Source organism: Camellia sinensis, chromosome 14 (genome assembly GCF_055761805.1).
Source record: "Camellia sinensis isolate YWXY chromosome 14, ASM5576180v1, whole genome shotgun sequence".
Classification (NCBI taxonomy): domain Eukaryota; kingdom Viridiplantae; phylum Streptophyta; class Magnoliopsida; order Ericales; family Theaceae; genus Camellia; species Camellia sinensis.
In genome coordinates this window covers 55,004,280-55,010,565 of record NC_138974.1, presented here as the reverse complement: position 1 = coordinate 55,010,565, position 6,286 = coordinate 55,004,280, and positions in this window count along the sequence as shown.

Genomic DNA, 6,286 nt, shown 5'->3' with positions numbered 1-6,286 from the left:
TTGAAACTTGTGGACAATTTACAAGTTGAAGTTAAACCGAAATTATTATTTAACAGTTGTTGAAATTTGTGGACAATTTACAAGTTGAAGTTAAACCGAAATCATTGCTTAAACACTTGTTGAAATTTGTGGACAATTTACAAGTTAAAGTTAAGCCAAGGTTAAACACTTGTTGAAATTTTATGAAAAAATTTACAAGATGAAACCAAGGTTATGCCAAGAAAAGTACTTGGGTACTTGCAAAGGTAAAACATCAGTTTGTATAACCGAGGTGTGTCACCCCGAGAAGATTGCACGAGGATTGAAGTATATATTAAAGATATGCAAAAATATTCCAAGTATGGAGGCATACAATGCAAGCATTCAAAAGCAAAAGAGTTGTTGTATTAAAAACACATTGGCAATGTGAAGAAGTTTACAGTACTTCAAAAAAAAAAAAACAAAGTACAGGAAAAAAAGGGAAAAACAAAGGCTAAGACTCATCAGCAGTAGCAGTTGGTTGAGTTTGAAGTTCAGACGCTTGTTGGGAAGACATCTCAGCAACCTTATTCGCCGCAAGCTCGACGCTAATTTCTGCAAGAGTTTCATCCAGGCTCTTATTGGCAAGGGGAACGACGGCCGATGTCTTCTCAGCCGCAGCATCTTTTGGGACCTCTTCACCCTCCTCATCTTGAGTCAAGTCCAGGACTTGCTCATTCAGAGAAGGGGACTTGGTCCCAGTAGTCTCTTTTGATTTCCTCACCAAAACTTCCTCCTTGGCCTCATCCTCAGAATCAGATTCATTGTCAGATTGACTGGGAGGTGGAGTTGGAGGGAATAGCAGGGGAATGGCATCGGCGTTCCTCAAGGAGGAGTCCTCAGGGACATCAAGTTTCTTCAGCAAAGTCATCCAACCAAGGGAGAAACCCTTGTTGCATGCTTGCTTGACTTGCTTTTCATAGGCCTCCGTGATATCGACCATGCCCTGGGCAGACGCCTTCTCGTCGGCATCCTTGATTTCGGCCTCTTTGGTGGCCAAGGCGTCTTGAAGCTCTTTTGGGGCCTGGGCCACTTTATCCTCAGCCTCCTTCAGCTGGGCTTGAAGCACTTTGTTTATTGCCTCAGCAACTCCAACCTTCTCCTCAACTTCGTCTTTTGCTTTAATAACGACCTCGGCCTGATCCTCCAGGGTCTTCATCTTGGATTGCAAGTTTTTATTGGTTTTTTGAAGGCTGGAGACCTCCCTCTTCTTTTCAGCTAGCTTCTCATGGTTTTCAAAAGATTGAACAGAGAAAGAATGGGCGTGCTGGATGGCCTGAAAGTAAACAGAACAAAAGTTGTTAGAAAAAATTACAAGTATGGAAAGAACAAAACAAAAGAAGAAGTTGCCAGATAAAGATACTTACTTGAACGGAACGTTGAAGCATCAGAGCGTAATTTTCATGCTCGCTCAACTCGGCGTTTTGGTCAAGATTGCCGGGGAGAAGCAGAGCAGTGCTGAGGGCTACGCCGACGTTGATGTCCTCAGTGCTATCGTTGGCCATAACAGGCTTATCTTCCAGAGTGATTGCAGGGACCCAGGGGGCATCAAGCTTTTTAGACCCCGAGGTCGTTGCAGAAGATGACCTCGGCCTTTTGGATTTGGTAAATTCGGATGGAAGTGTTTCAGCGGACCTCTTCGCAGGGACAGAGGCAGTTTTCTCACTCGGAGCCAGTTTGGAAATTGGCAAGGTATCCTCAGAATCGATCTAAGGCACCTTTGCCTTTGGCTGATCCTTTTTGATTCGTTTTGGCTTTGAAGGAGGCTGGGCTTGTGTTGGCTGAGCGTCAACGTCAGAAGGAATGCTGGCTAAGAGATCTTTAGCAACCAATTTTTGGCAGCCCATCTCAGTAGTAAGAACAAGTCGTCGACGACGTTTTCGTTGAGATGGTGGAATCAGGTATGGAGCCGAGGTTGAAGGTTGCTCAGCTGGATCAGAGGTTGATCCTTGGTCTGTCCGAGATGTGGACGCGGCTTGTAGAATTGTAGCAGATGGTGGAGAAAGGCTTTTCTTTTTATTTTTTGGAACGTCGGGGAGAGCTGACTTATAAGTGGGGATAAAGTTGAGAAGCAGAGGGCCTTCTGCTTGTGAACTGGTAAATTCAGTAGTTTCTTTAAGTCTTTGCTGGGAAAGAAAGACTGACGGAAGCCCTTTGGTGGCTGAGGAAGAACTGCAAAACAAAAAAAAGCATAGACATTAGAATAGAATGTTGAAAACTTTATACTAGAAAGCAAGAAAAATGTGCAAATGGTGGCCCTTACCAGCTTCTTCCCCGAAAACTGTACGACTTAAGGGATAAAGATGGAGGTCATCATTTGGCTGAAACTCCCAGTTTCCCAAGACGATGAAGTAATCATCCCCCGCTCCCTTGTTGGAATCAGGGAGGTCGGCAATGATTTTGTATTCAGTGGACCTCGACTTAAGGTAATAGATATGACCTTTTTCCAATTTCAGTCGACACATGGTATAACAGTACTGGAAATCGGCAAGAGTTATCCTAACACTCTCTTGTTTGGCTAAAGCTATGGTACCGTTAATAACTCGGTAAGAGTTGATGGCAAGTTGCATTGGGTTCAACTTATAGAAATGAAGGATTTGACGGAAAAAAGGGTCAAGTGGAAACCTAAGTCCACACTCAATAAACGCAACCACTGGGAAAGGCATGAGGTTTTCATCGGGTATGATAGAGTCATCCTCCCCAGCCAACCTCAGATGAATGTCGGCCGGGATTTCGAACTCCTACCTAAAGTACCCTAATTTTTCCGGGGTGTTTACCCTATGTTCCCACATACCCATGACGTCGGCTTAAATGAAGATATTGGATTTTAGGAAGAAGTATTTTTGGAGGGTTTAAAGGACCTCGGCTAAAAATCTACAAATATGCTATGATAAGGGTTTGTATGGACCTAGAAGGAATTCGTTTCAGTTTTTTCTAAAAATTGTGGGTTCTACAAACAAGTCCCAAACTTAAAGCTATGGAGATGAAGATTGAAGGAACGAATCTAGAAAACAGAAAAACAGGGATCCCTTTCAGAAACAAGAATGGTGATGAAGACATCAAGAAATCAAGACAAAAAGATTGCACAAGTGTATCAGGCCAAGAACAGTGGCAGAAAGCAACAGGCATGTGAACAGTGCGAGTGTTCAAGACATGGACAAAGAGCAAAATTATGAAATAAACATGTTCAGATACATGATTCGCAAATCAAATATTCGAGTAAAACAACAATGGCGACTAAATGATAAAACAAAATTTTATGGAACACAACAAGAACTGAAAACTAGGAGGAATGGTGACTTACCAGAGAAAAGAAGTCGATGCTTGAGATCGCCGAAGTCAGAAGAACGGCGGTGGTAGAACAGATTGGCAAGAACCACGCCGGAAGAGGTGAACGGTAGCGATGGCAGAGCTTCAGAGCTTGGAAAAATTGAGGATCAGAGGAAGCTAGAGAGAGAAAGAGTTTTGAATAAAGGCAATGTAAAGTGAAAAAAACGAAAGGGGGAAACAAGTTTTGTCAAAAACTTAAAACGGCGGCAAAAGAGGGCAATTAATGCGCCTGGAACAGCGAATGCGTCAGACGGCGCATGTAGGGGGGAAACGACTTATAAGCGCGTCCAGAGTGCGATCCAGTAAGGAGAAAACACGTGGCTAAACGGTTGAGTTGTTATGCATAACAACTCATACACGTAAAGAAGCTCTTGGAATTCTTGAACTTTGAAAAAGACATATCGGCCTGTGATGATGATCTCGGCTAGGCCGATGTACTGGCAGGAAGGAATGATATAGGTTCTATCACCTCAGAATGCCGAGGTAATAGAACCTAGGGGGCAGTTGTGGGGATATATTTTCTGAGTACCAATACGCGGCTAAAGTGACGCCGATGTGTCAGCCGAGGTGCCACGTGTCCTGGTCATGACGCTGAGGTTATCTCAGCGAGGCCGAGGTTACCTCCGAAGATATCAAAATCTGAGATAAGCGGATAAGGCACAAGAGTCCTAAAAAGGGGGAAGACTACAGTTGGGAAAGGATAAGACTCTTAGGAAATTTATCCCAATCCTGCTAGGAGTCCAAGATTAATAGTAATCCTAAGTCCATTAGAGCTAGACTCTTGTTGGGACAATGATTGAGTTAGCTATAAAAGAGAAGCACCCCCGTGGGTTTAAGGTACGCAATTTTATATTCTGAACAGTGAGATTTGCACTATTGATTATCTTTGAGAGATATACTGACTTGATCGTCGGAGTGCCCCCGGATGGACGAACCACCGCTGGAATCTTCTCTTTCTGTTGCTGGTTAGCCAGGTGTTATCTATTCTGCCAGTGTTCTCCAGCTGAATACTGAATTGGGCAGTGTGATCGGAAATCACTCGCACATTTCCGAATGTCAGGATGGTAAACCGCACCCGGCCCAAACACAGGGGGTAAAGTGAAGTTTGCCCTATATAAATTTTCAGTAATGATTCAGATCCCTACAAAATATCACCCCTACAATCTCCACTCACTTGTTGTTGGTCAAAGTAAGAAAGAGAAAAAAATAATAATACAAACACATCATTGGTCCACATCACTGTGGAGGTGGTGTGGGTCTCCCCAAAAGGGGTCCCATACATTTTCCATAAATTTTAGGTATAAGAGCTCTTAACAACCTTAATTAACACCTAAGTTAATGTGGTTTATAGAGGTTTGCTTTGAGAAGTGGGTTGGCTTTTTCACTTTTTGACTATTTTAGGTTGAGCTATAAAGCCTGATTTGGGAAGGACTTTTGGTTTTTTTAACTTTTTTATGAGAGAAAAAATGTAATAGTTATGAATTGAATGTGATATTTTGTCTTATTAAGACTAAAAAGCCTATTTTATTTTTTTTAGTTATTTTAACCCCAAACCTACCCAAATCCACTTTCTAAACAATGGCAGAGTTGTGGATGACACTTCCTTATTTAGGTGGCACCTAAAGTTCGAATTGTGGTTAGTGGGTTATTTCTCTCATATTTTTTAAAATATTTTTTTATGGAGTGATTTTTTTATTGAAAATCACAACATAAAATGTATAAAATTTTGATCATGATATACAAACATAAAATGTATATAAAAAATTTAAACAAATAACGTGTTAAATTTTGAGTCTTCACGTCAAAATTAAAAATTAATTAAGAGGTGGCTTATATAACTCATTTTTCTAGCCCCTATTGTGTTGACAAATCAAAAAAAGTAAAAAAAAAAAAAAAAATCAAAATAAGTAAAAAAAATATTTTTTTAAACTTATTTTTATCTTTTCTGAACTTTTTAATATTTTTTAAAAATATTTTTACTTGTCTCGTTTAGCTAAATTTAAAAAAAAAAAAAAATTCACAAAAAATAAAAATAAGTTAAAAGAAAAAAACACCAAAATAAGTGAAATCCAAATCACCATTTAATACCATATATTACTCATAAAATAAGACAAACGTAAAAAAAACAAAATAGAAAATAAACAGGACCACCACATTATTGTCATTCGGGGAAATGTCTTGGATCCTACCACCCATTGATTTTTGATTGGCTAAAAATTATTTTTTATTTTTTGTTTTTGATTTTTATTTTTTTTAATCTTGCAGTTACAGCCCCCACGTGGAGGTGGGGGTGCTGGGGTCACCTCCACTAGGGGTCCCCAACAATGCTCTTGTCATTCTCTAGCCCCACTCTCACTCTTATCGGAGAAGTTATTGATTGATTAGGAATAACATCACGTGCTGTTTTACATGTCTATTGTGATTAATAACAAAAGTAAAGGTTCTGTTTGGCAAGTTGGTTTGTAGTTATTTTAGCCATAAAAGATAAAATAGGTTATTTTAACTGTAACAAATAAAACATCACATCCAATCCATAATCATTATACTCTTCTCTCACAAAAAAAGTCAAAAAAGTCAAAAAGCCAAAAAATCCTTTCCAAACCAAACTTTTTAATTAGGGCTAAAATAACCAAAAAAATCAAAAAGTCAAAAAGTCAACCCACTTCCCAAATAAAGGCTTATAATTTTATGTTAAGCAACTAAAAAACATAAAGAAACATATTGATTTGTAATTTGCCAAGGATGTAATCACATCATACCGTAAATCAATCAATAATTTTTTCTCCTATTGACACTCCTACATGCATACCCCCTCCAAAAAAAAAAAAAAAAAAATCGATAAATTATTAATAGGTCCTACTTTTGAGACTTTTTATTCATTAAATTCTATTGATAAATTTATTAAATGATAAATTTATCAGTCTTTTATTTTTATAAA